This window comes from Plasmodium malariae, assembly GCF_900090045.1.
Source record: "Plasmodium malariae genome assembly, chromosome: 8".
In the NCBI taxonomy this organism is placed as follows: Eukaryota; Apicomplexa; class Aconoidasida; order Haemosporida; family Plasmodiidae; genus Plasmodium; species Plasmodium malariae.
The window spans coordinates 2,803,896-2,816,582 of record NC_041782.1 but is presented as its reverse complement, the minus strand read 5'-3'; the positions used below and the strand labels follow the sequence as shown (position 1 = coordinate 2,816,582).

General features: G+C 19.7%; 1 pseudogene, besides 1 other annotated feature; it reads right to left on the bottom strand.

Moving 5' to 3' along the window:
• Positions 1–794: 794 nt before the first annotated feature.
• PmUG01_08064000 lies at positions 795–1,610 on the bottom strand (annotated as a pseudogene).
• Positions 795–1,610: a sequence feature (fam-m protein, pseudogene).
• Positions 1,611–12,687: the final 11,077 nt, after the last annotated feature.

Below are 12,687 nucleotides of genomic sequence, written 5' to 3'. Positions count from 1 at the left end.
ATATATATATATATATAATTTTACCTTGTTACAACAGTAAAATAACTATAATTCTGTTAAATATATTTTTACAATTATCACATTCTATAATATATTTTACAAAATACTTATAATACAAAATATATATTGAGTTTTTAATATTTTAAAAATGTATATATAAACCATATATCGATAATTATATGTATCAATTTACTTTCATAAAATACAAAGTATGTCACACTTTTTGTTAACAGTAAAATAATAGAACATTTACTTAATGCCTCTAATAAGTAAATTTTAGTCGAGAAAAAAATATAAAATAATAGCACTTATTTATTAAATTAAAAATTATTACAATATTCAAAAAAGGTATATTCAGTGTGATTTTATATATTCCTTAAAGGACAAGCATATATTTTCATAAAAATCAATATAAATACAATATATGTATTATGACAAATATATTTATATATTGTGACTAATATATTAAGACGCATTCCCACACAATAAAATGTTCTAATTCACAACAAAATTAATAAGTTAATTTTTTATTCTGCTTCATCAAAAATCTCATGTATACAACACATGCATTTAAAAAATTATGGTAATCAATGTTTTATTGTGTTACGAATATACCATTAATGATATCAAAAATTTATATAATATTGTTAACATTTTTGCACAAAAATACACACATATTATTTATTTCACTCAGTCATGGACTTAATTTTTTATTTTTTCATTATTTCGTAAGATCTTAGGAATCGCCACTATAAGTAAGATTCCCAATGAAATTATAAGTACGACAAATATTACTAGATAAAATATTCCACTCCTGGTATTGGTGCTGCGGTTCCTTGTGCAACTGGCGTTCCTTTTGGTATAATAGTTTCTAGATTTAATGTGCTATATATAAATTCCCAACAAATTTTAAATGGTGTAAAGCTAGAATCTTTAACCAATTCATATGCGCGCAGTACAGGTAATCCTATTCCTGACAAGAAAAAAAGAAAAAATATAGCAACACCAAATCCGTAACTTCTAAATTTTAATTTTTTTAAATCTATATCACAAATTCTCCTTTTTTTTTCAAGAAAATGATTATAATCTTTATTTTTGATCAATTTTTTTCAAAATGGAAATACTTTTCAAACATTCCATATTATTATCTACAACTTCTGTATAGTATTCCTCTTTATTTAGTAAACTTCTATTTGATTGTTTATTTTTATCTTTAACTCGTTTTTCATTATAAGATATATCTTGCTTTTGGTATTCTTCATAATTTCGTTGCCATCCTTTTGGTCTTCCAATATTTGATTCTTTATCTTGTTTGTATTTTGCTAGTAATCTGTGATTTTTTCTTTCTAATATTTTATCATGATCGCAATTCTGATACAAAGATTTGTAAAGAATATTCTAATAAAACAAACATATATAATGGTTATTTAATAAATAAATAATTTCCTTCTAAAATGAGCATTAATATAAATAAAAAATACGAATATAAACAAGAAGACTATCCTTAAATAATATTATCATACCAGATCATTGTTAAAATGACGCATCCATTTTAGAAGAAAAATCGTAGAAATTTTAATAAATAATAGTAACTTAATTTTTCGTTCCATTATATATATCTTTAATGCGGTAATATAACAATCAAAAATATATTTAACAATAATATAATATTCGTTTAGTCATAAAGCATGATATTATCCTTTATTTAATTTTTTTAGTATTTTTCATAAAAAAAAAATTAAAAATATGTATCTACAATTTCTTTTTCAGTAGAAGTATAGCAAACTAAGCTTAAAAATATACTATAGATTTTTTTTTTTAATGTTAATTATGAAAAAATAATTTTAATAAAAATAATAAAATTTTAGTTCATTAATAAATATTAAAAATATATATATATTTTTTATTTAATATTGTAGAGCAAACGATTTTTTTATTAATTCTGTTAAAAACAAAATAAAAAAGCATATTTATAATTTCTTAATATATTAAAATATGGAATTTATAGAGAATATAGATAGTAAAGAATATAGAGAATTCATTATTTTCCATTATAAGAGAAATATTAATTATTTCAACGATGTTTTACTATTTATAATTCTAAATTTATAGAAATTATATTTCAGAAATCTAGATAATCTCAAAAAAATATTAATATAACAAGGAAATAAAAATAACTATAAAGTAAACAATATTTTTACAACTTTTTATTCTATTTTATTCTTTTTATAGTATTTCTCTTAGTTTATGAGCAAACATATGAATTCTTTTTTGGTCGATAATACTTCTAAGAAATAAAGTTTACAGCAAATTACCGAACATACACTAAAAGTATATATTTTGAACGTAAATAAAGATATAACATTAATTTTTGTAATATAAAATTTAAATGTTATAAAATTCAATTAGATATAATTTATACTATTAATTCTAAACGAAAAGTTTGTAATTTTATCAACTTATTTTATTTTTTCATTTAACTTAATATGTATACTTAGGAAAATTATGATAATAAAATAATAAATATATCAAGCATGGAGTAAATATATCAAATGCACTAACACATGAAAAATATTCTAAGAATAATGCAGTTATTTAAGAATACCATTTGTATAGATTTATATATTTTCTTTTTACCAATATTTTTTATCATATATATATAAATTGTATAGTAAATCTATAACTCCGGAAATCACTTAAGATAAAATATAAATGAGGAATTATATTTAAAACACCTATTTAAATACAAATCTTTACTAATTGAAACATTGATAACGTTATATTAATAACTAATACTTTGGAGGATCATTTTATTATAATTATATAATAACTTCATTCTTCAGCTATAAAGAAATTTTTTTAATTTAGCACAAATTTTTTTACATCAAATTAATTGTAAAGCACATAGAACTTATACAAATTTTTTAAAAATATAATTTAAATGATCGGTTACAACCAAAAAAAAAAAAAAAAAAAATTGTTTAAAATAAAATTTACTCTACTGCACGAATTAAGTTATAATAATTGTGATTTTATATATCACATTAAACCATTATATATTTAATTAATAAAAAAATATATCATACATTTATACATAATTATTATATAGAAAGCGCACATTTTTATAATGGATATTTAACAATATATTTTTTAAGTATTTATGACTCAACAAAAATATATAATGCATATATAACATGAGAACTAAATTAATTTAAAAGAATAAAATATAATACTAAAACAAATATAGAAACATGTAAACTGTTAAAAATATTTATCATATATTTCCTTAATTTTGGGGATTAAAATTTTTTTTTATATTATCCAGGTTCCATAAACAAAAATTTATAAACATTAAACATTTAATTTTTTTTAAGCATAAAATTTCATTAAGCATAGTTGATAAATTCACGAAATACATGAAAAATATTGTTTCTAATAACAGGATATTAATTATAACTAGGATTTAATTTAATTTTATCCTAAATATATGACATATTTTTAAAGAATTTTACAAGAATAAAAATAACCAGTAAAATGTATAACCAAGTAACAATAATACAGTTATATCCCCTTAGCATTAAATAATGTTCTTAGCACTTTTAATTATAATATATATAAAAAATTTCCTAATTTAGTAAAAAATGTAATAAAAAAAATATAGGTGAATAAATTTTTGTACAGTAAATAATAATATAATTTTCATATATAATGAATATTTAAAACATTTGTTCTAGGTAAAATCCGTATATTACCTTTAATATATATATAGTACTAAATCCAATCTATAATAGTTTTTCAAAACAAATATATTTATCACTGCAAGTGTCTTACATAAAACAGATATCCATTTGTTGTATAATTTGTTGCCTTCATCGCTTGAACTATTGTTATCCTTATACTAACCCTTTCTATCATATTCTGATTCAACATTATTATTTACATTGTCTTAATTAACATATCCTTCTTAAAATAACATATCTTTAATTCTTTATTACTTATTTCCTTTTTATTTTCCGCTAATAATATATAACTTCTTCAATATAATATTTCATTTGTACGGTTATAATTATCTAAATATTTATCAAAGATACACTACATTGAAAAGTAAATGTCATAATTACTAGTATGGGATAAATTTACGTATGCGTAATGATAATATTTTTATAATTATATAATATCACGAAGCGTCAAAACATAAAAATAAAATTTTTATAATATTATTATACCAAGTATCTGAAATGATAACGTACGCAAATAATAAGGATAAAATTAACAGTTTTAACTAAAATAAATTTTTTTTTACTTCCATTCATGTTAGAATTATTTAGTTTTATAGCATACATAATTAGGTACAAAATTTAATGTATATTTACAAGATAGTTACAAAAGCGTATACATATTTTCATTCTTATATAATACATTTTTTTTTCAAAAAAACGTATTAAACTGTATAAATAAAGCGCAAATATAATCTATAAAAAACAAAAGGAAATATTTAAAATATTTTTGTAATTAATTCCAGTAACGTTACTTTAAAAAAAAAAAAAATTGATAAAATAAATTTTAGCAAAACTAATTTTATTCATAATCGCTCAATATGTATACATATTTTAACATTCTATCAGAACAATTCTGTATTAATATTATGAATATTTCTCAGAATAAACATAAAATAAAATGATTTTTTGGAACGTGCATATATTTTATTTTATATTTAAAATAGAAAAAAATATTTGGTAAGAATAGATACATTAACATATATTAGGAGCATAGTTATTTATTTTAATTTTACCTTTCCTAATTATAAGTTTACTTTATTGTAAATATTACGTATTTTATTTATGTTTTATAATTGAAAAACATAATCTATTTTTATAACATATAATAATATTCAAATAATGGAAAAAAATAAAACAAAATAAATATCCTTATAGCACAAATAATAATATAACACGCATCATATATCTACATCATGTAGAATATTTATAACCAAATAATTTAAAAAAAATTTTTTATCATCTAATTCACTTACAAATTTTTTATGTTTAAAAAAGTACTATCTAAATTAGCAGTTATATTTTCTTATTATATTATTATAAAAGGGATACTATAGTTTTTGTATTATTTAAAATAATGCATAATATTTATTATGAGTAAAATAAAATTTATAAAATTTAAATATCAATAATATTTTTTTTTTTCCTTAAAAAATATATAAATTTATAATTTCCTTGAAAATGTAACATTAAAAAAACAGAATAAAAATATAAATTTAGGAAATAAAAAAAAAAATTTTAAATATCATGATAATTATAAAAAAAAATTATAATTAAAGAATATTTTGTATAAAATAACTTACCTCTAAAAATAAAATATCTAAGAAATTCGAAAAAATTATATATAATATATTATGTAGTAAAAATCAAGGGATCAAAACGATATAATAATTCATTTTCTCGGAATTTTTATAGAGATGTAAATGCTGTACTTATTTTTTATTTATGTATAAATATATAATACATAGAATCTTATACTAAATTGCAATATTTATGTAAATAACTTAAATATAATATATTATATATTTGGTAAAATATATCTATAAATAAGAAATATTTATACTACATTTTGTTTTCCTAATATAATGAATGTAGATAATTGTAAAAATATAATATATTAAATATATTTCTAATTTTATTATAAAATATTGATATTAACTTTTCTTATCAAATTAATTTTCTAAAAAATAATTAAAAATGTACGTAAAAAATCTTTAAATTTTTATTATGTTATAAAATATATATTACTTAACACTACTACAAAAATGTAAGGTAATTATTTTATTAATTCATGTGATTATATGGATATAGTGCATATATTTATATAGATAGATATACACATATTTAATAAGGTTCTTGGATTAAGAACATTAAATGGTTGTTTCATTTGGATTACCTTCTGTCAATATATACAATTTTGTGCTTATATAAAAGAGTATAACAACTCAACTTAATATATAATACCATCTATTGTGTAGAATATGTATTCATAATAATTACATAAACTTATAAGCTCCTTTTGAATAATTATTTACTAAATTTTAAAATATCTTATCTAGTTGTCAATTTTTATATTTATTAGCACTTTTTAAATTATTTTATGGAGTTTATATTTATTAAAAATATTCACTCCTATAAGATTTAAATAATTATTTACATGAATCAAAATGAATGAATAATCAATAAATAATTGTCATTTTTTCTTGAAATATTTAATTAGTTTTTGAGTAAATGTATACAGCATAAATGAATGCGATTATTAAAGATATATATTTGTTTTATATATGTATATCTATTAATTCATATTATGTATATTTAGTTAATTCCTAAATATTTTTTTCCTTCTTGTAGATATAATGTCACTTGTAATTATTTTTTTTCATAAATATTCCTTTTATTATAATACATTATGTTTCTTTTATTTGTTTATGTTCTATATATTACAATAACAATGAGTTATATGACTTTGTACATATCAGAATTTTGGTTAAGTATAAATTAAAGTATGTAATATATTATTTTCAGAAAAATTATTATTTTCAAATTTTTTCATTAAGTAATATTTTTACAATTACTTTATTATAGAAGTACCAAACTTTTACTACAATACAATTACTAATGTGATATCTACTGAATTATCTCTACGCAAACATATATATGTTAAATTAATCGCTAAAATGCTTACCATTACGAGATTTTTCTCTGACTGTTTTATGCTGCTATATGGCCTTAGTGAAATTTACTTTTTCTATACATTATTAACAGTTTTACATTATATATATACTTACATATATATACCTAATGTAATTCTTATAAGAAAAAAAAAAATTAAAGTATAACTGTTACCTTTATTTATGTTCCTAATGTGTTCATTCTTTATATTCATAATTGCATTCAAAATTTCCATATGCATACTATTTACTATTATATGTTTATGCATCCTTACATACTTGCTTATCTATGGTGAAAATTATGAACATATGCATCAACATAAATTAGAGTTTATGTATATATACACTTATTTACATATATTAAATATTTTCATCACATTACAACAAACTAATTCTTTTTCGGGTTCCACATATAACTTTAGTCACTATACTTTTGTATTTTGTACATTCTTTTATTTTCTATATGCATGCTTACGATTAATTCACTAATTAATCTCCATTTAAAGATCTTTAACAGATGTAATCAAAAGTACGTTAACAATTTTTGCATAATAGAAAATGGGCTTCATTTAAACGAATTTCTCTTCCAACTAATTAATTTAAAGAGCTCGCGTTCAAGTGACTTATAATGCATTTTTTTTTTTTAATCTCTTTTCTTTAGTAACATCCTTAAGAAAAGCAACGTTTTCAAAGTTATTCTTGCATTGTTAGTATTCTCCATTGTCATTTATATGAATTTTATTATCCGTCCCATTCCCTCTTAAGTATATGAACTTATTCTAGATTGTTCACATCTATAACACATGAACATAAATTGGTAATGTTAGTAATGTCATGTAAATAAATTTCCTATATGCAAAAGTATGTTTATATATATATGTATATATATGTGCATGTTTCCCATTTTATGACTTTTCATTATAAATAATCTAACATATACAAGGAAAGATAGTATAGAAAAACTTATATATATACGGGTATATGTTATTCACAGATAAGCATCTTAACATGAATAATTCTATCCTATTAACGTGAATAGATATTAACTCAGTAGTGTTCTCAAATTGTTTTACTTATTGACACAAAATTGAATTCCTATTATAAATTCCTTATTCTATTTATCTTTATTTTAATAAATTAAATGAGCATTAGTAACTTTATGAATGTATTATTCCCATGGATTTATTTATTCACGTTACACGTGCATGGTACAACAACATAATAAAAAAATGTATACATATATGTACGAAGCTCAGAAATAATAACGAGTTGCTTTATTGATTACATAAATGAAATAGATAAATCAAGCTGTAAAAAGTGAATCTTATTTGTTTTATTAGATATTATTGCTTTTATGTAAGAAAAGATGCTTCCATAAATCATGTTAATAACATAGATAATTAATTCAAAGTAATTTTTCATGTTTAAAAATAAATATGCGATTTTTAAAATATAAGAAAGTATATGTGTTTAAGTATATAAATTCGTACCTTACATTATGTAAGTATACATATGTACATGTACGCACACTCCTATATGCATTTACATACATACATACATATTCTTATGCACATGTAAATATACACAAATGTATGCACATACATATGTACACAGTATATCAGCATGATTCACACATATAAATTTTTTGAAAATAATTTTGTTCAACTCTTATGTCACCGATTCCCAAGAAACTACATAATTATAGGTTTATTTTTTCGAATTTTTGCACTTTCATACATACAATGGAAAGAAAAAATAAATTAGAAAAATGGTGTAAAAAGATACACTAACATTTTTGGTTTGTCCTTTTTGAATAACACATTTATATGTATATGCAACTTCGTTTTCAAAAAAAATTCGTAATATCTATTTGAACAATGAAATAAATAGTGACAGAAAAAGTTTTCTTAAAATACCAAGTTATACATATGTTTTTGAATCAATATCAATCACGTTTTATGTTATTTACCTTTTTTTTATATCCTTAGAGTTTTGCACGGCCTTGTCAGAAAATGATTTTCTTCTCCTACGTTCTCTCCTTTCTTAACATAACCTGCTTTCTGGATAAATAAGACATCTTGATAATAGTGAAAAAAACTTAAAAAAAGAAAGCGTACATCTCATTAATATAATACTGATAATTTTTAGATATACATAATATTAATTCACTTAGTTCTCTTATTTTATATTTATTAAGGTACTCGTGCGTGCATTACGTTAATTCTTATAGATATAATGAAAATTGATACCCTAAGTATAGAAAATAAAAAAAAATTTCCATTTTTAATTGCGCATATAATAACAATTATTACATAAGTTCAAAGTTATGTTCACAATTCGGTGACATTACCACAACTGTAAAACCCAAATTTGGCTCTACAATATTTTTAAAAACTCGCGTGTAAATTCCATTAACGTTTAATAATTTCTTATTTTTGAATTTTAATTTTTCAGAAATTAATTATAGAAAAAAGAAAAGCAGAATCAAATGATGTAAAAGGGAGAAATACAAACGTGAGATAAGAGGTAGATATGAATGTATATAAAAGAACGTTTAAGGAATATATGCACACATGTAAACATGTAAATACTTATAATCTATTAAGAAGTGAGTTGAAAAAAAAAAATATATATTTTAAAGCACAATTATAATGTATAAAAATTAAAAACATAATATGCCGATGATTCAAAAAAAAGCATTTTCTTTTACTTTTTTGGCGAATAATTTAACTTTTTTAAGGTATTAAGGTTATACCTGCCCAAAAATATATAATTATCTTTTCCTTTGGTGGCTTCTAGTAAAAGAGAAATTTGTTGTTTGTAATTAATGTATTCTATAAAAAAACAAAAAAATTAAGAGCTAATAGCACTAAGGAACAAGCATAAATATATAAAAACAGTTTTTTTCAATTGTATAAAAATTTTATTATCATATTTACTATTTCGTTTATGCAGTTTTTATATAAATAATTTTTATTCCTTATACAAAAGAATATTTCTGTAATATTTTTCATTATGTTAATCTGTAAGTATGCTCTTCAATTTTGTTGTATTTTGTAATTCTATATAATATATGCATTTTTATTATTAACTGTTTTAAATATTTCCATACAAATAAAAAAAATTAGGACGACGTAATTTTAGTGTAATTTTTTTACAGAAACAAGAAATAATTAATTATCTACAAATTCTAAAAAAAAAAACATTTATTAAAATATGATTACATTTTGAATAAAGCGACAATTAATACATAACAATTAATATAAAGGTAACGATATGAAGTAAGTATCAGTATTGTTCGAATATTAACTAAACATTTACTTATTTTAGTTTTCCTACATGTATATATGTATAATATTATGATCTAATGAAATTAATTATTTTTCTATTTTTATATCTCATTTCTTTTCTATTTCTTAGAAATTTAACTATATAAAAATTACTCTACACAAAAAAAAAAAAGTACACATAACAATTCCAAAACTCACGGATCCGATGAAAATAATACACTTATATATATCCTTAATTTACTTTAAAAATTTTAGTTAAGAAAACCTTATAGCATGTTTATTTTTTTTTTATTCATCAAAATAAAAAATTAGGAAATGATACAAATCTTTATGAAATATTATACGTAAACAACAAAGATATATAATTTTTTTAAACTTTTTAATGCTACTGGTATGTATTTCATGTATATAATTTTTTCTTTACATATGGTACTATAGTATTTTCTCATAATAATACTACCATTACAACAAACTCAGAGTATTTTTAATACTTGATTAATTATATTAATATATAATAGGAGCAACTTATTATAACTGTATGCATATTTATGTGAGTACTCAATATAAAATATTTAATGATGAACAATATTTTGTAAAAGTTAGAACTTCATATTATCATCATGAAATACTCCTATTTTGTTGTTAATATATTGTAGAAATATATATGTTTTATTGCATATTCCAAATGTTTTACAGTAAAATAAAAAAAAAAATAAAATTTTTTCATTTTATACGCACACTAAAAATAATATAATTATGTATTCTCAAAAAAATTTAAATACCTCATTTTTAGAAGAACTACTAATATATAAACCGAAAAATTATTAATAGAATTTTTCCCTGAATTATCTACATTCAGAAGAATGAACTCATTTTTAAATTCATATATTTTACATACACCAAGATACATAAATGTATAATTTTCTACTATACAGAAAAAAAAATGAAACAAATTACTAAAAAGAAATATCATAAAGAATTTATAAATAATGGTATTGTATTAATACATAATGTTATAGAAAGTACGTAATATATGATGATCTCTGCACTACCATATTCCGAGGTAGAAACAAAAATAAAATTATAAAGACTTATAATTTATTGTTGAACTCATAAAAAATTCAAAAAATAATGGAAAGGAATATTTAAAAAATACTTTAAATAAAGTATTCATACATAAGACTATAGAAATATGGAATTCTTAATAACGCGGAAATTATGATTTATGTATATAGTAGTAACTTTTCTACTGTATAGTTTGCAAGGAAAATATTAAATACCTTATTCAAACGTTAAGTAAAAAAGATGGAATTTTAATTCATATAAAATCGAAAAATATAAAAAATTTAATTTTAAAATATTTAAAATATGAATTTAGTGCCTCATGAATAAAATTACTAATATTTACTCATACTTAAAAAAAAATATTTTGTAGATATAAAATTATTTAATAACTGTAAACTATGATGTTAAATTTTCAATAAACACCTTTTTGCTAGAAAGAAGAGTTTTGTTTTATGTAAGTAAAAAACATCTGCCTAGTTTTTATTTATTCACAATATACTATCTCATAAGTTATGTAATTTTTTTTGAGAAATAATTAATGAAAACTATAGATATTTAAAATTAGTACCAACTAGTAAAATAAAAAGATATATGTTAAAAAAGTAGACATAAATTTTATAAATAATATATAAAAAAGAAAAAAAGAATTTCAAAAGATGATTTATTAATATCTATTGAAATTAATTCATTAGATTAATAAGAGTACAACATGAAAAATAAGAACTACATGCTCTATATTTAATTATAAATTTTCAACATAGCTTATATATAAATATTTTACTCAGACTCCAGTTAGAACAACAGTTAGGAACAAAATTAATAGGACAAATAATTTAAAAAATTCATTTAAACTTAGCGATTGATAATCTTAAATTTAGTATGATATTATAGTTAATCTATAATTAAAACATATATTATTTAACTATATATCTATATTTTTACATTTCCTCGGCATAAAATAAGCTAAAAGTATGTTAAACATATTTTTTCAATATATTTGTTTTATAATATGTTTTACATGGACATATTTTATGCAAAAAATATTCAGTTCTTTCCTAAGAGAAAAAAAATATATATATATATGTATCAATATAACGAAATACATATGCTTTTTTTCATTAAATACAAAACAACACACATTCATTGTTAATTTAAAAATAAAAACTTTTTTTAATTACTTGAACAAATAATAATTTTAGATTGCATTCAGATTCAATAAAGAAATCAAAATTTATTAGTATACTTCCAAATTATCCAACTTCAATATAATTATGTAAATTATGCTATTATATATTCTTATTAAAGCAAAACCAAATATATATCATAGATATATATTTATTATCATAAATATATGTGCTATGCCATAATATTTGAGCTATAATAATAATTTAAAATGAAAATTCAAAAACATTAATACATTAAAATTGACAAAAAAGAAAGAATATATATTTCTGTTGCTTTGTATCAAAGAGACTATATATACATGTAGCATTATAATACATTAGAAAATATATATATTCATATTAAGTATATCAATAAAGTTGTTTAATTTATTACTTCATATTAAAGGTTTTACAGAAATATAGACATCCATTTTTATACATT